The following is a 21,480-nucleotide window of genomic DNA, read 5'->3' as shown; positions in this document are numbered from 1 at the left end:
CACAAAACAAAAGTAATGGAAGAAGCATAGACGCAACGCACAGGGAAACCGCATCTTTTCAGCACCGGGGATCAGAGAATAACTGGGCTGGTTGGCTTCAAAAAGTGAAAATCTTCTTCGATAGTTACAGAAGACAAGTCCAGCGGACAGATCGATGGGAGACAAATAGACATCAACAAATATCAGAAAATTTTGAAAGAAGAGGAAACAACAAGCAAGGCGATGCAGAGGAGACTGAAGCGATAACCGAGGTACCTTTAGCGGTACAAGTTATCACAACAGAAGAGGCAGCAGCCGAGACAAGGAAGAATACGACGGACACAGAAGATGACGAAAATAAAACTGAAGGCATCATCAGAATCAACGATGCTGGCAGAATTTTTCCTCAGGAATTAGAAAATGAAATCGTCAGAGTACCAGAGTTATCCAAACTTAGAGACAGTGTCGGTACTTCCAAGACAGATTCAGGAGTGCGTCCATCGCACGCGAAACAGAGTAAGTCTGATATCAGTCCAGACGAAAATCAGACATCAGATGAGCCAGTATCAGAATCGGACCTGGTAGCAATGGAGGATCTGGTAATTTCCCCAAGGACAGAGGCGTATATACGAGGAAGCCTGAAAGTACCTGTAGAAGGTGATATCCTAGTTTGTGAGCCCTTCGAAATAGGAAATCCTCAAGCACACGTAGCCCGTACTGTTGTAAGGAATGAAAAAGAAATCCCAGTGAAAATCATAAACTTATCGTGGAAAGAGGTTATTCTGAAGAGAGGACAGAAACTTAGTAGAGTTATTGTGGGAGAGGAATCACCTCAAATTAACACCTCTAATAGCAATGTTTGTAAATTGGATTTTTCAAACGATGATTGGATGAGAAATGGATTTGACCTACATCATTTGGATGAAATGAACAAAGAAGAGCTATTTAAGTTAATTCGAAAATACAAGCATCTGTTTCGGGATGAAGATGAAGAGTTGACTAGTACGACAAAGGTAAAGCATAGCTTGACTTTGGTACCAGGCGCACAGCCCATTTGTAAAGCTCCATACCGCATACCTTATCGTCAACGAGAAGTACTCGAAGGGGAAATAAAAAGATTATTGGACTTGAAAGTTATAAGACCATCATGTAGTCCGTGGTCTGCACCCGTAGTACTGGTAACAAAACGCCTGCCTAATGGAGAAGAGAAAGTGAGAATGTGCATCGACTACCGAGGACTCAATAACGTAACCAAGAAGGAATATTATCCCCTTCCTAACATATCGGATTTGATTCAAGGACACAAAGCAGGTACAAACATGCTCTTCTCGGTTATTGATGTAGCCGAAGCCTATCATCAGATAGACATGGACGAGCAGGCGATACCGTTGACAGGATTCAGTACGTTTCAAGGTCACTACGAGTATATGAAAATGCCATTCGGTCTTGTGAATGCGCCTTCGACCTTCCAGAGGTTTATGAACATGACACTCACAGGGTTGACTCCAGAGACATGTATGGTCTATTTGGATGATATCATCATTTTCAATACTGAGGGTGGAAAAGACCACATTGAAAAAATTGAAAGGGTTTTCGAAAGATTGAGCGAGGCTAATGTGAAGCTGAAACCAAAGAAATGTAATTTCATGTCAGAGAAAGTGAAATATTTGGGCCATGTCCTTTCCCAGGAGGGTATATTACCCGACCCGGAGACCATAGAGACAATTGCCAACTTTCCACTACCAAAGAATATCAGGGGAGTGAGGTCCTTTTTGGGAATAGTAAATTGGTATCGCCGATTCATACCCAATATTACGGAGATATCTGCACCATTGGTCAATTTGACGAAAAAGAACGTCAAATTTGAAATTACAGAAGAAGTGCTAGAAGCCATAAGGAAACTGAAGAATGTGTTGAAGTCAGATTCGATTTTGATTTTTCCTGACTTCGAGCAACCGTTTATTTTGGCGACCGATGCGTCAGGACTAGGTGTGGGAGCAGTGTTGAGCCAACTACGAGATGGGTATGAAAGACCCATTGCCTATGCGAGCCGTAAGTTGAAGAAGGCAGAATTGAACTACACTACGACAGAAAAGGAGTTACTTGGAGTTATGTATGGAATACAAACTTTCCGTTGTTATGTATACGGGAAGAAATTCTCGGTAATCACCGACCACCGACCGTTGAAATGGTTGCTGACTCTGAAAGACCCGAGTTCGAGGTTGACTAGATGGGCACTAACCTTGGCGGAGTACGATTTTGAAATTATCCATCGACCCGGAAAACTTCACGGAAATGCCGATGCTCTTAGTCGAATGTATAATGAAGAGGAAAACTTCATAGACGTGAAGTACGTGGAATTCGAAGAGTATAGGAAGAAACACAAGATACCACGGTTCCAGAACCTGACGTATCGGAAAGAAGATTTGTTCACTTCACCAGAAAATTGGGCGTTAGCTCACTGCGTGTCGAAGGATCTAGCTATGGGAGCGGGGCTCGCCAAGATTTTCAAGGAGAGATATGGAGGCGTGGAGTCCCTGAAAGGACAAGGAAAAGGTGTAGGGGAAGTAGCGACGTTAGCGCTTCCGGAAAGGAACATTTATTACCTGGTCACGGAGAGTGCCTACTATGAGAAACCCACCTACCACACATTATGGGAGTGTCTTAAAGAACTCCGAGAATGTTGCGAAAGAAACCAGGATAAATTTCTGGCCATACCTAAGCTGGGATGTGGTTTGGACGGACTGGAATGGGAAAAAGTGGTGGAAATGATTGAATTCATTTGGTACGGATCTGACATGGAAATCAGAGTGTACGACGACAGGGGCACTATAGACAAACCTATCTGGATTGTAGAAGAAAATATAGTTATAGAACCAGTTTGGGATCGAGAAACTGTGGAGAGGGCACAAAGTCGTGATAAATTTTGCCAATCCGTGATAGCCCAACTGAAAGATGCAGAGGAAGGAAAACAAGAATTCTATACAGATAAAGACGGAATACTGTATAGAATTGAAGAAGATGGAGAAGAAAAGCTAGTAGTCCCCAAGGAAATGATGAAGAAGGTACTTGAAGATTTTCATAATATGCCTATGGCCGGACATCAGGGGCAACAAAAAACGTTGTGGAGTATCAAGAGGAGATTTTATTGGCCTAATATGCGGGCGGTAATATCAAATTACGTGGCAGCTTGCGAATCTTGTAATAAGCGAAAAACTTCACCACATCATAGAAAGGCACCTCTTCAAAAGTTCACGACGGCTTATGAACCCTGGGAACTGACGTCTATGGACATAGTGGGACCCTTAGTGACATCTTGGGATGGAAATCGCTACCTATTAACGTTCCAAGATTATTTTACGAAGTACGTGGAAGCTATTCCCCTTCCAGACCAAAAGACGGACACAATCGCACGAGCCTTCGTGGAACACATCGTGTACCGACATGGAGCGCCTAGGATGCTCTTAACTGACAAAGGAGCAAACTTTACGTCTGGCCTATTTAAGGCTGTATGTCAAATGTTGGATATCAAGAAGATCCAAACTTCGAGCTACGCACCAACATCGAATGGTCAAATTGAACGGATGCACCGAGTGTTGAAAGATATGCTATCACATTATATAGCAGATAATCAACGCGACTGGGACACATGGATTCCGGTGGTACTGATGGCTTACCGCGGGAACGTTCATATTTCCACCGGATACACCCCGTTCTTCCTTCTGCATGGACGTGAGCAAGTGTTGCCTGTGGAAGACTTCATTCGACCGCAGCGAATCAGATACGACTGTGCAGAAAACTACGCTTCGGAGCTAGCTGCCAGACTGAAAGAAGTGTACTCGCGAGTATTGAAAACATCGGAAAAGGCCAAAGAAGAAAGAGCAAAGCATTACAACAAAAAAACGAGGGAGAGGACGTATGAGCTCGGAGATCAAGTGTATCTCTTGCGAATGCACGTTAAGCCCGGTATATCAAAGAAACTCGTGAAGCCCTGGATAGGGCCATACAAGGTTGTAGAGATAATAGGTCCAGTGACCTATCGAGTGAAGAAGGTTGGTGGAACAGACGAACAGGTAGTACACGTGAATCGGCTGAAGTCATACTCAACCTATACTGTCGAAGGGGATGATTCCGAGGAAAATAATAATAGCGACTATGAAGAGGAGAGGATGAATAGCTCTGGGAGAACGTCTAAGAATGGACGTAAAGAAGAGGAAAACGAGAAAAAAATCACAATTCTCCCCCAGTGGATAGAATTCGAAGGTCACTCGGAAGAAGCAGCGACTGAGGAGGAAGATGTTGATGTAGAGGAAGGTATAGAGGAACCCCAACCCTTAAGGAGATCCGCTCGGATTCGGAGAGAACCAGATCGACTGAACCTGTAAGAGAATGTAACTGAGTGAATGAGAACTGGATGATGGAGAGTGAAATTAATGAGTGAGATGAATGTATGATACGAGTAGATGAACGATTAGGGGTGGGCAGGAAAGAAACTATAATGATGAGAATGCATTTGAGCAAATCAGAGGAGTGCCGTTACTTGAAGAGCCCGGGGTAAACTCTCTTCAAGCTAAGTTATTGATGTGTTCGTCGAACTAGTGTCTATCTTTGACCCGGATTGACATTAGATGACGTATCAAGTGAATTTTGTTTTCACTTCCTTTTAGTTTATTGTATAGTTTATTGTAGTCTCAACTTTTCTTAATGAATGTAATGATTTTTATTTTACCATATTATAAACGATCGATGGTTAACCTAAATTGGAGCGTCTATACACCCTTCGTCAATCCCTGGCAATGAGATGGAAAAAGGCAGCACGATCTCGATTTTCCTAATGATTGCTATCTTGCTGGTCAGGCATTATTTTGTATCGGTAATCAGGATGATCGCGTACGGTTGCAGGGATGAGAGAGTGAACATTTCGACTGTATCTCTCAGAGACGTTAGTGTCCAGAACGAGAATCCGCGTACTTGAGCGACTTCAGATTGTGCATCACCGTGAGATGCATAGTCAGACTTATTTGGTGGAAAAAGGACTGTCGAGTTATGTAGACAGTTACGGAACGTTGAAACTATACCTGTTGGGATCCTGTTAGTTATTGAACAAATAACCTTGAATTGTTCAATCAGCGCCACATTAATAATATTGGGATCAGTGGATAGTACCTGCACCTGCGAAGGAACAACCTACCATGAAAATGGACGAACCTGGAAGAATATGGCTTTCTTAGTCGACGTGAGGATCCGAGCGAGAGACTAATTGGCGGTTATTATACATTTCGAGTTGCGAAGTACCTACTCTATAGGCGATACCCTGACCTGGTGTGTAATTCAACTGGAGCGTTCCAGAGAAGCCCAACCAGATAAACCGACGACGTCATTGCCAATCATCGCAGAACCCCAGCAGACTGCCCATCATACCACTGGCGGTTACCCTGTTTTGCCCCAGACACACTGGACTGTGAACAAAGACATTAACGAAGCAGCTTGAGTGACTGACCAAAAGACTTTTCAATCAGTGCGGTACAAAGTTGTAGGACGAACTTAGGATCTGTGTAGATTGAATTCAATCTGAGTTCAATCTATTCGAATCGTATCTAGAATAATGTGCCGTTGACCAATAAAGAGTAGCATATCATATGGAAGTTATTGAGATGGAAATTCACCAAGGCGTAAAAGACTACAGTGAATCGTGAGTGAATATGGCCTCTGTTGTGACGTGATAACGCGAACTGTAGTATACAAGGAGATACGTTCACTCCTATTTCAATGACTTTTTTTTGTAAAATTTGGAATATTTCGTTAGGGAACCCCTAATCATAGCATGCGAGACAACCCCACTGAAAGTCGCGTAACTTGAGGTGATACCTATTCTGTTTTCATATTTGAATTCGACATGAGGTGGCGTTGTTGCATTTGTCAGTAAGCATGAAGCGAGAAAAGTTATGGCAATTAAGCCAAAACTTTTTCAAAAGGGGGAGTATTGTAATAAGTTGGATTTATTATATTTTTAGTTGAATTTTAAATACCAAAACACATGTGTTTTCGTATGAAAAGGGAACCTTATCATCTTTCAGAAATAACCTTAAGGCCAACAGAACCAAGCCATTTAAAGAAAAAAAGTCGTTAAAATTAACTGCTTGATACTAAGAAATTCGATATTTTGTAACATTCAACCCCATAATTCATTTCATTATCTTTCGTTAAGGGTCGAAAATATGTCATCCAGTCTGTATACCCCATTTAGAATAAAAGTCAGAAAACACTCAAACGTATAATAAATATCGCAATTTATCTTATGAGCTCTAAATTTAACGACAAGATAAAATGAAGCCACCCAAGTGGCTAATCTACATATGTTTTATTCGAGACAGCAAAGAAAATATCCAAAAATGACCCTTGCAGTGACATCTATATATCAGTAGTAGACTCACGACATTAGAAATGTCGGGAACTAGACGTGAATTCTTGAGGACTTATTCGCCGGACCATGAGGTGGCGAAAAGAGTACCAGTCTTAGAAACAATTTCAAACTTTCTGATTGGTTAGAATTTTCTGGGATAACATTACTTACATCCCCTAACATAGTAAAGGTGGTGAGGTTTTTTTGGAAAGATTTAAGTCAGTGGTGCGCGGAGATTTGGTGAATCCAGTTGAATTTCCTACGGTAGCTGGAAATTCTAGAGGAAATTTTGAGTGAATTGAAATATTGAGATATTTCAAGTCACTGTTTAGAGAAGTGACACTAATTGGGTTTTGGTAGTATTCGCGGGTTTATTCAATTTAGTGATTTAGAGATTTTTCCGAGTTTCTGTTAAGAGTTTTTGGGGAAATAGTGGCTTTAGTTGGAGTTTTCAGGGGAGTCCGTCTACGATAATTGTGGTGAGCGTATTTTAAACAATTCTGATATATAGTGTAGATGTTATTGCATGCTTATGTGGACTATATTTTCGACTTGGCACCTAGAGTATTAATGAACATTTACCATAATAATATAGCTACGAATCGGGTTCCCTTTTCATTTTATTAGATTATTATAGGTCATAGTAATTTCCTACGTTATACAGAGAGGAGCGATTAAGTGGGTCTCTTGATAACTTCTCAGAGTTGTATTTTATTTGATTTTATAGCATAGCTAGTAGAATTCAGGCAAGGCATATCTATGCCCTGAGTGAACTTACCTCAATTTTCAAAGGAATACTCCTGTCAGTTTGTTTTAGTAGTTTACCCATAGTTTGTTCATGGTTATAATTATTTATTTCTTTTTCTTTTATATAGTGTAAATAACGTTCAGTATTAGTTCTGTTCATTTAATTTTTTTTCTATTGTTAATCCGATTATTCTGCCAACTTTACTCATTAATAAAGTTGGTTTGTGAAAACTTTGCTAATATTATTTCATTTCCTCAAACCCCTAAAAGACCACGCATTTAAGCCGTGGCCGAATCCAGTCTCCGAGGATATAATTGGTGGCATAACCAAGCCATTTCTCCACGAAGATTAGAAGGTAGGAAAAAGTCAACTGTTGACCAAGTTGCCTACTAATTCTCAATCCGTGTGATCAGGACGGATTTCAAACTTTTTCTGATCTGGTGGCAGCAACTTTCACGCTACCAAACTAAATTAAGAAAATAAATACCTTTGGCTGAACGATCCCATATACAGGGGGGTGAATTTTTCTGGTGCGAGTAAACTGAGATGATTATTATATATTCATTAGTAGTACTTATATAGGGATCGCCAATTCAGACCCGACGGTCATTTATTACATCAGAGTCTCATAGAATAGTAGTTTCGTCGGCAAATGAAGTGAAGGAACCAGATATATCTAAGAGGAAAAGATTATTTATATACAGAAGGAAAAGATATGGACCTAAAACTGATCCTTGAGTACTCCCCAACTAACTTTTAGTAATTCGGATGTTCAACCAGTTGGTTTCGTCCTGTCAAATGTGGTTCCATCCACTTCAGGGCCATGTTTCTTATACCATAGTGAGAGAGATTCTGTAGTAATAATGTGTGATTGACACAGTCAATTATGGAGTTTTGGCTAACGGGACTAATGTCATTTGAAATATGAAAACGCTAATCTAATGAGTGTTTTGATCATCCATATGTCAGAAACAACATTGAGTGTCTGAAAAATTTAAAATGCGGTTCGGAGGGGGAAGGTTGTACTTTCAAATATAACAAAATAATCTGTTTCTTGCATTTTGAGGTTATGAGGTTATATATTCGAAATCTTGATGGAGAATGAACGTTGGCATATGTGAAACATTCGCCAGGAACTTGATGGATTTCAAGTACGAGTATTATTTCTACGGGAAATATCATTCCGTAAATTATTCAACTCCTTCGGCAAACTATGATACCGTACAAAATTGTGAATTACTTCCAAGAATGTAAATATTGTTGTAATCAACGAAGAGATAATGAATATCAGAGTTGGAAATATTATTTTTTGAAAGTAGGTGATTCCCTGTCTCGGGGAAATTGTAAATAAATATTGTGAAGTAAACAATTTTCTATATGATAAACAATGAGTTGTAGCAATGAACTTGTAGGTGATATTTATTTATTTTTAAAATTATCACTTCGCGATTTTTCAACTCAATGTAGATATCATATGAGTGCGAGGTCTTTCACAAGTAACCGACCAACTGATTCAATGAGCAGTTTTTGAATTAGAAAAAAGATGAATTCGAAAATGAACCATTTTTGAAAACTATATTTTTGGAAAAAAAGGTTTTTAAAATTGTTTCATCTGCTACTGCGGTAGACGTCAGTCTAACGTCTACCGCAGTAGCAGATGAAACTTCGAGATACAACCTTTGTCCTCGCAGTCAACGCATATACCACTGATGATGTCTGCCGCGGTAGCGGATGAAACGTTTGATACTTCACGTTCACTTCGACCACGGTCTTCCAGTCCGGATTCTGTTTTCTTTGATAATATGAGTGCTTCTTACTGCTTTCTAGTTGAAAAACCTCTCACAATCTGAAAAATAAAAAAAGACAAATCAATGGGAAGGGTAGTAAAGGGTATACTGAAGAATACACCCCAAACTTCGATGACATATATTTTTCATTATAAATTTTCATTTCTTACTGAAAGGAATTAATAGTTTTTTTTTACTTAACATCCATGGTTGTGTCTAGATCTGGGAAAATACGCAACACAAGCTTTGCTTAGGTGTTTCCCAAAAACTGAACACCACCATTTATTTTTTTTTAAGTTTGCTGTAATCATTAATGATAATAATAATACATCTTTATTTCCCGCTGACAGTTACATGTATGGGAATTGTCAAGCCTAATTCTAAGGTTATTAAAATTATTTAAAAAAATTAAATATGAATTTAAGATAAGGTAGGCGCATACATTAATTTTCAATTAAAAATTCGGAAAGCGAATAAAAACATTTCTCCAATAAAAAATGTTTCAAGTCTTTTTTGAAATGTCTCACATTTTAATGCTGTTTAATGATATCTGGGAGTTTGTTAAAAATTCATGGCCCTATGTACTGGGGAGCAAAATATGATGCAATATTCACTTTCGCAAATGGAATATACATGGAGTCTTTATTTCTTGTATTATATCCATGAATATCTTCATTCAATTCGAACAACGACCTATTTTCAAAAATATAAACAGCTATATCAAAAATGTATATACATGGAAGAGGTAAAATTCCGTACATTTTGAAAATAGGTTACATGAGTCCCTAGATTAAAAAATCGCTAATAAAAAATCCCGATTTTCGACTAAGAAAAAATATCGTAGTATGTCCTGAAACTTTAATAAACATTAAAAATTTTGTTCCAAGGTAGACCTTTCAGTACTTGACATTCAAAAAAACAATTATTAAAATCGATTTACAACTTCTAATTTTAGGGGGGTGTTTCCATTCAAAATGGGTCACACTGTATATGATTATCACGAGAAGCAAGCCAGCCGCTTATACCATGTAACTGAACCTTGGTTGTTGGGTCAGTTTTAATGAAATTGCTAGTCAACAGTTCAGTTCATATTTAAAAGAGGATAGCGCTTTGTAAATGCTAAGTCGTGTCAGGCCTTACTTGATTGAGGGGTAATCAAATTCGAAATACAGAATTCACAAGTCGGACGTGATTTCTCTGTCTCCAGTTAAAATCCAATGAAAGAACGCTAATGCGGCTGTTTTGTCCACTCTGTCATTTCGTTTTCGCTAAATTCGTTATCATTTGTCCGTGAAAAGGGTCCAGCAGGCCGTGAACTGAATCCTTGATGGATTGGCCCTGATTTTCTTATCTTTAATTAATCTGCAAAAGGTCTGCAGAATTCGATCATGTCTTGGTTTATAAAAAATTAATGACGTTCATTGAAATGATTTAAAAGAGGTTTCATTATTGCAGCATGAAATATACAGGGTGCATCTTGATTTATGTCATTAATTTAATGTGGTGATTATTTCTCATATTTTATGAAAAAAATCATATGAAAGCGTGTCGTAACTTGCTTTGTTTCCGAGCGGTTTCGGAAAATATTAAAACTAAAAATATTGTTCTTTTATTAATAACTCAAAAGTACCCTAAGCTGGTATACCATGCCATAAATGACTTGCAACTAATGAATGATATACAATTTTCAGACGTTGGAAAGGTAGATTTTTTTTCAGATATACGATTTTATATAGTATATGTTCAATAGTAGATAAACGTTCATTTAATTTGATGTTTTAGTCTAGGAATATACCGAAATATTTTATTTTAGTTACTGATAAGACGGTATATGTTATTTTAGGGAGCAGGAACTGTTTCAGGAGAAATGCAAAAAATGAGTTTTATCAAAGTTCATATTTAGTAACTTATGATCGAGCAAGTCCTTCATTATAGTCTGTCTCAGCCTTTATTACAAGAGTTTGCCAGTCTGATAAAAAATTGCTGTGTTATACGCGAATCCAATAATTTTACCTCGACTCCTCAGTGAAAACAAGTCATCGATATACATATTGAAAAAATTGGGCCCAGTACAGTACCTTGAGGCACTTTTCTGTTTGAAATATATTTTTTGAATAGTTTCAATTCTCTATTTTAAATCAGGCTATTATTCTATATTGACTGCAAAACTAGATTATCTACAAATTTGCCGTTACCACGTAGTAGAAGAACAACATGAAAAATGAGAAATACATCTTCTTATGTGAGGGGAGTGGGAAAGTAGGGATTCAAATAACAGGGTGATAATTAAAATACTACTGAATACTACTTACTCACATAATTCATCTGTCATATTCTCTGTTTCACCATCACTGCCGTCATTTAAATCAATAATGAATTTATTTTCACCATTGGAAATAAATTCATTATTGAAAGTTTCCAATTTCCATATAGTCTTTTTTATCTAAAATTACTGTTTTAATCGTTTTCTGTCAGTCCTCTTCGGTGATATTAGACATTTCTTCTTTAATTAGCTCTATTACCTTCCTATCGAATTTTGTTTGCAGGCATGTAAGGCGTACACATTCTCGAACCTTCAGTCCACCCTTTCGTAACTGTGTCATACCAAGTTTCGTCCAAATAGAAAATGTACCGTTGTTCTTGTCTATATTTAGTTATTTGTTCTGAGTATTTGTTACGCAATTCCACTATTCTTTTGCTTTCCATAACTGCTTGACATTTGTTTATTATTTTAAATCTAAATCCTAGTTTCTTTATCCAATTTTGAAGAGATTTGTTACAGCAGCTCACGTTATGGCCAGAAGTATTCAACTTCTTTTATATGATTTCAGTTGTAGGAATCTCATTGCTTTTGTAACAGTCGTATATTGTTTTTTCAATGATCTTACTAAAAGAACATCTGAAGGTTTTGGTAATCCTGTATCACATGGCGTATTGCGTTCATAAGGTTTTTGGGCTATTTTACGTACAGTTGAGAAAGGAATTTTGGTCAAATCTGATGTTGCGTGTAATAGTTTATTTCCCTCTAAACAAAACTTGAGATTCCATCGCTATTGGAATCACTACACTGGAAAAAGTATCGTTATTACTATTAGTATTTGTCCAAGGTCGACACATTTCAAACAGATAAGAAAAAATTCAAGTAATTATAACTGCACCAATATAGAATTTCAACACTCAAATCGCGGTCAGTTCCTGAACTGAACACGACGGCGATAACCATCCCCGCATTCCCGATTTGTATTCGTCACCGTAACATGACTTCAAATTCAATTTTAGGACTCTTCAATCAATCATAAAACTCGGTTAGTAAAAATTATCCAATACGAACACGTGGACTACTTGGGAGCCGGTTCATTTTTATGTATTGATTTTTTTGGCCTTTATTGAGAATGCCTACAACTTTAAGTATGCACAATATCATTTACTTTGACATTTTCAAAAGAATACAATGAACTGAAATAGTTAACAATGTTAACTCTTATATATCTATACACCGCTGTAGGTAATAACAGACGGTCCTTAACTTAACTAAGTACCTGGATTTTGTTTACCTGTGACAATGTGGGTACGCTAATCTGAAAACCGGCGAAAAGACTATAGTCCGTTCATAATTTGTCGATAGCACAAAATGAGGGCCCAAGTCATAAAACGGTCGTAAAACTCGTAAAATCATAGGCGGAGGTTCCTGAGGTGTTTATTCATTAAATATAAAGCTTCAGTTATATTCGAAACTTGCCTTGAAAGGGTGAAGTTGTTACGAACGAAAATAATTTTTGGTTAATACATTTTTTAATCGCATTCAATTTACGGCTCGTTGGTGTTTCGGCGTCTACGGCAGTAATTAACGTCTCTAATATTTATTTTGAGAATTTTGTGCAGTGCGTGAGTAACTTTTTTTCATATTCCTACAAACATATACGTACCTTTCGTTCCTGCTTGTTTTGTTTGATTGCTTGCGATGGCTTCGTCATCATCATCAACATCATCAAGTTTTACACCGGTACTGTTGCGTACAGTCAGTAAGTCTGTCTATTCACCAAGAGAGAAGACTATTGTTTTGAACGTTCACGATGCTCTGGTTTCTCAGAATCCCACAAACACTGTTCAGAACATAATCAAGAGTTGTGCCAACATGACGGGCGTAGGGGAGTCAACAATATATAGGTTCCTATCAGAAAGAAAAAAAAAAGGTATAGCTAACCCAAATACAAACGAATACTTAAAGAGGGGGAGAAAACCTATTGAAATTGATGAATTTGCCAAAAATGGTATTCGAAGGAAAATTCACGAATTTTTTTACAAAAAAGAAATACCCAACTTAAACAAAATTTTACAAGAAGTTAGAGACGACCCGGATTTGCCTCATGTCGGACGAACCAAATCGTGGCAAGTTTTAAAAGAATTAAATTTCCGGTGGGAGAAATCAGACCGAAAATCACTTTTGATTGACCGGGAAGAGATAATATGTTGGAGAAGAAAGTATCTAAGATCTATACGAAAATTTCGGGCTGAAGGAAGGCCAATTTACTATCAGGACGAAACGGGGGTAAACGCAGGTCATACTCTCACAAAAATTTGGACAGATAAAAATATATCAAGCTCCAGGCAAGCCTTTATGGAAGGTTGGTCTACTGGTATTTCCCCACCCTCTGGTAAAGGCAGTAGATTAATAGTTTCTCACATTGGCAGTGAAAAAAGATTTGCTAAGCATGGTTTGTTGGAATTTGAATCCAAAAGCACAAAAGACTATCACGAGGAGATGACAGCTGATGTTTTCGAAGAGTATTTTGAGCAGATGATTGAACATATACCACCAAACTCAATTATAGTATTAGATAATGCACCTTATCATTCACGACTAGTTGAAAGACTTCCAACGACTGCGTGGAAGAAACAGGATATCATTGACTGGCTGCGGAATAAGTCCCTGCCTTACGAAGATGGAATGGTTAAAGCAGAACTTTTAAAAATTGCCCGGCAACACAAATCTAAGTTCAAGAAATACGTAGTTGACAAAATGGCGGAAAGACGAAACATCACAGTCCTTAGACTTCCACCCTACCACTGCGAATTAAATCCAATTGAACTCATTTGGGCACAAATGAAAAGCTATGTGGCTAGAAAAAATACGTCATATAAAATACAAGCTGTACGTGAATTGTTATATGAGTCTTTACAACATATTACAGAACAAAATTGGCGAGATGCAGTAAGACATGCAATAGAAGAAGAACAAAAAATGTGGGATCTTGACAATATATTTGATGCGACTGTAGAGACACAACCGCTAATTATTAACCTGCAAGACGACTCGGATTCCGAAGATGATCCTGTTTATTTTGAATTTGAATAGTTTTGTAAGTAATCGTAGTTTATATCATTTAAAAATAGGTATTAATTAAATAAATGTATCTTTTACAAATTGCAAGTAACTTATTATTTTTGAATAAAATAAAGAAATTTTTTTAAAATAAAAATACAGTTTACAGTACCTACAGTTTAAGAAAATTAATATATTTATTTATTTAAAGTAACTAATGTTTTAATCATATACTCTACGACACTGGTCACTCATTTCCACTCAAAATATCTACATAATCGGATTGAAAGTTTTATAGCTGTATTGTATTTCTTCAGATACAAGGTGGGTTAGTCGAAAACATCTTAAACTGCCAGTTTTAGTTTGGTTTTTGTTATTATATCATATTAGCTGTCCTCTCTGTATTTCAGTTCTCTAATGAGGGTCAAACTTGCAGTGAGCTATCAACAAATTATGAACGGACTATAGGTTGTTTTGGTTACATCCGTACTGCCTAAGCTTATGAATTTTCAAGGATTCCATATAGTTGAGTTTCCAACCCTTGCTTGCTCAGTGCAAAATTTCCGTATCGTTAAGATTCGAGAACTTGTGGTTGCATTCCAAGGATTCGTTTGAAAACTTTGCATATATCTAAAAAAATACGTAAACATGGTTTGCTGTCTTTCAGGGCTTCATATATTATATCAGTTAGGGACGAAATCGCATCTTATTAGAGGTTTTCTCTTTAAATCCAAATTGATTATCTGACAATGAGTAGTTTTCAAATATTTCAGACATCTGTGATATTTGTAAGAGTGGTCTATAATTGTTTTGTCACCTTTTTTGTAAAGAGGTATTAAAATAGTACCTACTTACATGTTCCTCTTGGATACCACCATTTTAGAGTACCTACAATATTTTGAAGTACAAGCTATCATTTACAAACAATGAGAAGAAGAATCACCATTCACCGGAATATATTCCCGTATCTTTTAAAATATACTTTTGCTACCGCTATGTTCGTATCACATTTGGCCAAAGCCGGGCATCTCGAATCCATTTTCTCTATTGCCGAGGCATATCTAACAAAATAAGATATTGTGAGTTGTTCTGCTTTGAAGTGTGTCTTTCGGGAAATGCTTTCTCCTTCAAAGGCAAATCGAATCAGATGGTAGTTTATATTTCCTTACGGCAACGAAAACTGAACCAATTTCAAACTTGATTGGGATATTTTTCTGGCTCGGGAAAAATAGAGGGCATTGATCCGTGGAATACGAGTTGAGATGGAGATCATAGTTGGCTTTGCTGCTAGAAACAATTCATAACTTTTGAATAGGTTGAAACGAGATGCATAGAATCCCTGGTGTAATCAGTTGAACTTTTTCTAATGAAAAATATTTTTTTGTACAACTGTCATTAAAAGTGACATTTTAATGGTTGTCAAGAGTATTAAAAGATGATGTTTACAAAGTAGCGTGTTAATAATATTTTTAACACCCGTGTTAAAAGAATTTTTAACACCATTTTTTTCGACTAAATAGCAATGAAAAAAACAATTATTCAATTTTCATAGAGGTTTTATTATGAACAATATATATATAGATACCTACAATTGAATTCTGTTACAAATGTATTATATAAGTACATTAATTACATTATTATTTTCTTTTTCAGTGCGGTCAGTGGACTCAGGTCATTCTTGCCCCCAAAAAATGAGTTGCAGTCCTCGTAGAACTGGTTCCCTTTCAGTGGAAGAACTTCATGAAGCAAGAGCCGAATCGATCCCTCTACGAAACCCTTCTTCACTTGGAAGGATCGATCGCAGCTTGAGAAATGGTGCTTATGGAGATTCTGTGAAACATATTCTTCCTTACGAATCAGTAGATATTTGTCCTGGAAATCTAGGGAAGAAAATTGGATTGGATAATTTAGGAAACACTTGCTACATGAATAGCATTTTACTAGTGTTTTTCATGACGAAGAATTTCAAGAACGAAGTTTTGATGATGAACGAGAACGGGAATGTTTCCTACTTATTCATCAAACTCAAACACCTGTTAATGCAGCTGCAGTTTCGTAAGAAGGTATCATCTTTCCCTCCAACCGATTTCCTGTAGTCTTTGAAGTCCACTAGATACTCGTTAGGACAACAAGAGGATTGTTCCGAATTCTTGGGGTTCTTGTTGAATACTCTTCGTGAGCAAAACAATAGCAAAATCAATACTCCTGACCGCTCTGTACTGAATAATTCCGTACAGCCCATCTCGTCTTGTGTTTGTAAATCTTTTGCTGGAAAAATCCTCACTTGTTTACTTTGTGGTAAATGTTCAAGAAGTACCGATAACTTATGTGAATTTCTGGAACTTCATCTAGCTTTTCCTAATACTACTAATAACCAGTCCGTGCGAAGCTTATTGTTAACTCATCTGAAAATGTAATTTTTAACAGGTGATGAACGACTGTATTGTCAAACATGCGCCAAATTAACTGACTGTTATAAGGAAACAATTATAGCTGAGGCTCCAGTCAATCTGATAATAACACTGATAATTTTCAAACAAGACTCAACCTCTAACGGAAGCAAGAAACTCTTTGGAAGGTTCGAAATAGATGAACATTTCAACCTAGCAGACCACTATTATAATATTCATGCAGTCATTGTTCACTGTGGTTCTGGCGTTGAATTTGGTCATTATTACGCCTTGGTCAAAAAAAACGGACTGGTTTAAGTTTGACGATAGTCGTGTCACGAAGTGTTCTGGCGATGCATTGAATTTATTGTAGCCTCTGGAGACACCCTATATTTTGTTCTATAAGAGAGAGGACATTGTTAGATCAAGATCTTCTGATGATGTGGTGCTGCATGTTTTTCCGGGTTTTCCTGCAGCTGAAAAAGCAAATGCGCCACTGGAATCAATGAAGTCGCCCCGGAGCGCTAATTAATTTTTATTGTTGTTTTTATTTTATTTTCATTGTTGTTTTAATAAAATTTACTTCATTATTATTTGTTTGAGGGTGGTTGACAATGTTTCGTGCTGTATTTCATCAGTTCGGACTTCCATTGTCTAATATAATATTAACTGATTTGAAATCCTTAATAGAATCTGTAAAAAAAAATAAAATAACAATTTTATTAAACAAAAAATTGAAATTACAAATAAATAACATACAAGCAACAACAAAAAAAATGAAATATTAATACAAGCTGAAAATTAAAAAAAACTAAAAAACATCATCATTAAAAAATGAAAAATTTAAATTGAAAGATTCCAAACCAAGTTACGTAACGACGTTTCGATTGTTAGTATCCACAATCGTCTTCGGGTGATAACTTCGGGTGATAATTTTCATGCTTGTATGTTATTTCTTTGTAATTTCAGTTTTTTGCTTAATAAAATTGTTATTTTTCGGTTATTCTTTTTAATTTTTTACAGATTCTTTCAGGGATTTCAATTAATATTATATTAGACAATGGAACACGTCCATTATCATTAATATAACTGTTCCTACATTCGTTCTGCTGATACGCTTCGTTCGTCATTCGTGATCCCATTATCTCAACAATTCGATATACTCGTCCCTTATCAAGTGAATCCATATCCACCCGCACACTTGTAAACACATCATCTAATTTGCCAAGAGACTTGCCTTCGACACAGAGATCGGTAATTCGGAAATCCATTTTATTAGACAGGGGAACAATAGGAGCCACGGTGGGATTAGCAGCGTCTTATTAGCTATAAAATACAACTTAGATTTTCGTGCGTGATTTCCAATTTCCATTCTATTAGCCGACTTGATGGCTTCTCGACCTAATCTACAAAGGATGCGGGCGAGGGGTGTGGAAAGCTCGAGAAATTGTATGTCTTCTTAGATGTTCGCGCGCGGGGATTTGATTAAAAGTGCAATTAGGCGAGATGGGGTCGTTTTGAGGCCGCTGTGTTATTCAAAACTAATTTAAATATTCGATCCGCAATCAACAGTATATTACGTATCGAGGAAGGAAACACTTCAATCTCTCGTCAGGCTTTGCAAACACTATTCTTCAAGTGTCACATAGAAAGACTAGTGGGTGAACAATGACCATATTGTTCCAGTCCTGACCTTGATGCAAACGAAGTAACACGATTTGTTTCTCTCTGACATATCTCGTATACATATCTCCCGCCATGTTTCATGAACTCTATTCATCAGGCGTCACAGAAATTGTAAAAAACTAACAATGGTCATGCTGTTCCAATCCTAATTTTAATGTATACGGCACAACAATATTTGTTTTCCTTTGACCTACCTCGTATACACTGCATCACGTTCCTCAGATACCTTTTCGAACACATTTATATGGGTAGATCCTGTATTATCGATACTTATTAGTTTTTTTTGAAACATTTGCAAATATTTAGATGTTCGCAAGCGGAAATTTGATTAAAAGTGCAATTGTGCCAGAGGTTTTGAGGTTGCTGTATGATTCGAAAACTAATTTAAATATTTGATCCGCAATTCAACTTTATAAGGTTTGATGTGAACGACGTCCGTTAAAAAAATAATATGAACGTTCAAATTTCGCGGGCAACATACTTTCGATTAGGAATTTTATTTTTTTATGTTGGATTTTATTTTTTATGTTGGTATACTCGTCTCGAACATATATTCACAGTTTCAGTTGTTTAGCATGTTCAGGTTGTTGTTAGTGAGAGACATATAAGCTACAAGCTACGTATTCGGCGATTTTCTGTTATCGAAAAAATGGATCAAAAAATTTGCATCAAATGTTGTGCAAAAAATGGTTGGAGTGTTGACAGTGACATACGGTGATTGTTTACAAGTAGTACAGTACAGTGCATTTCTTTAATGTTCCCCCCCTTTAATTTTGTGAACGGGTCAACTCAAAAAATTGAAATTTGGGATAATGAAATTAATGCATGAATAATTTATTTTGAAATGAAATTGACAGATAAAACTTTCAAGATGGTGACTGGGCGCCATCTGGAAAAAAAATTAAATGGAAAGGGGGGTTTTGTGAGACATATTTTTGAAGCTCCTAAAAAATGCTTCAAAACCTTAGAATATCATGTCAGTATCTTCAACTACTACAAAATGGCGGAACTTTTAATAATTGCCGGAATACATTGACATTTAACTACATAATATGAGGTAATAAGTTTGAGGTCAGTTCAAAAGATGCTGGACATGGTTGCCTTGAACTTCTTGACATATGAACAGCCTATCCGATATTTCACGCCAAACACAGTAACGTCAATATCTCTACAAATATTTATTATTCTCTGCCGCATATTCAATCTTGAAGCAGGTTCAGTTTCGTACACCTTTTGCTTCGAATAGCCCCATAAAAAAGTCCAAAGGTGTCAAATCTAGCGAGCGGGCTGGCCATTCTGTAGGGCCTCGACGGCCAATCCAACGACCGAGAAAAGTAGTATCCAAATAGTTTCTCACTTGTCTGGGGTAATGTGGTGGTGAGCCATCTTGTTGGAATACAATATTCATATCGATTTCATTAGGATTCGTTTCGACAATTTCAGTGATGAGAGGGTCAACAGTAGTTTCCAGCATATTTAAATACAGTTCCCCTGTTGAATTTTGATCAATAAATAGAGGTCCTACAATATGGTTTCCCAATAGTCCTGCCCAAACGTTAATTTTTTCTGGATATTGGGTGTGCCCCAGAAAACGTAAGGGTTGGTGTTACTCAAATAACGGCAATTCTGTCTGTGAACATTGCCGTTCAAAAAAAAGTTAATTTATCACTAAAACAAATATTGTGGAGATAGGTAGGATGTCTTGCAATGGTTTCCGTCATGATTTCGCAGAATTCTGTTCTTCTATCAGGGTCATCTTCAGTTAATTAGTGTACTACTTTAATTTTGTATGGATGATACCTATTCCTCTCCAAAAGTCTCCACACAGTAGAAGGAGACACCTCACAAACATTCGCGACGGAATAAGTACACCGATCAGGATTTACTACCATCTTACCAATTATTTGCACTTGCTGTTCTTCCGGAATGGACGGATTACCTGGGGGCTTTTTGTTATGTACACTACCAGTAGTTGTGAATTTGGATACAAGTTCCCTCAAATATTTTCTACAGATAGGACGATTCGGAAAACGTTCATTGAAAATCCTTTCGGTCTCGTGAAAGTTACGCGTCGCGTCGCACCGTAAATAAAAATCGCTTCCATTTTTTTTCCAATGGACGAGAATTAGCCGTTTTAGAGATTGTTGACGTGGTACCTTTCTACTAGTAAAACCGATAACTAAATGAGAATATACTAACTGAACGATTATGTTCATTGTCGTACTGAAATTTTTTGTCGTTTTTATAAACAAAAAATAACTTAACAAACCTTATCGGGTTGTTGGAATTGCCATATGGCAGATAAAAAGGAATATTTCTAGAAATATCGATATTAATGTGTTTGTCTTCAGAAAATTATTCAATGTTCCGCCATTTTGTAATAGGTGAAGATATTGACTTCATATTCTAGGGTTGTGAAGTATTCGTCAGGAGCTTCAAAATGATGTGTCATATGTCTCCCATTTCTGTTTAATTTTTTTCCCAGATGGCGCCCAGTTGCCATCTTGAAAGTTTAACTTCACAATACATCCATCAATTTATCAAAGTGTTATATTTAGTTCAATTTTCAGCTTTAAACCAATTGGTTTTACACTCTTTGAGATCTTCTATATTTTTACATTCATTCATTTGATAGGATAGTTCAATTATTTTTGACAGAAATTCAATTCATATTTTCAAGTACAGGAAAAAAATTGCAACTAACTAATATATGACACAAGATACAAAAATAATCAACTCATAGGTTCCAGGAATTTTACATGCATTATATCAAAAATTTATGATGCAATGTGAAGTCATATCAGAGTGACCTTCTCATAAAAACTATGTGAAGAATTGTTAATATATTCATAATTTGATAAATCGACGATTCACTACAAAAAATAGTTGACAGGTCGTGATCGTGTTTTTTTAGAAAAAGGTTTTGGTTTTCTATTTCTTCATCTCTAAAACCTCTTACCAAAATGTGTAGATCATGCAGAGAGGTAACTTTCAGATACAAACTGGAAGAAAAAGGCCTGTCAAACAACTACTTTCATATGAACACTGAATTACAGGAAAGAAAAATACTTTCAAAACAACTAGTTATTTGAACATTGAATTATATAAAAAACACTTCCTATTCAGTTTGTACTCCAAACATTCATCATGGAATTGAATCAGAC

This window comes from Leptinotarsa decemlineata, unplaced genomic scaffold, assembly GCF_025532065.1.
Source record: "Leptinotarsa decemlineata unplaced genomic scaffold, Ldec_3_MD MMD2_tig00001621_RagTag_RagTag, whole genome shotgun sequence".
Lineage (NCBI taxonomy): Eukaryota > Metazoa > Arthropoda > Insecta > Coleoptera > Chrysomelidae > Leptinotarsa > Leptinotarsa decemlineata.
Note: the sequence above shows the minus strand (reverse complement) of the source record.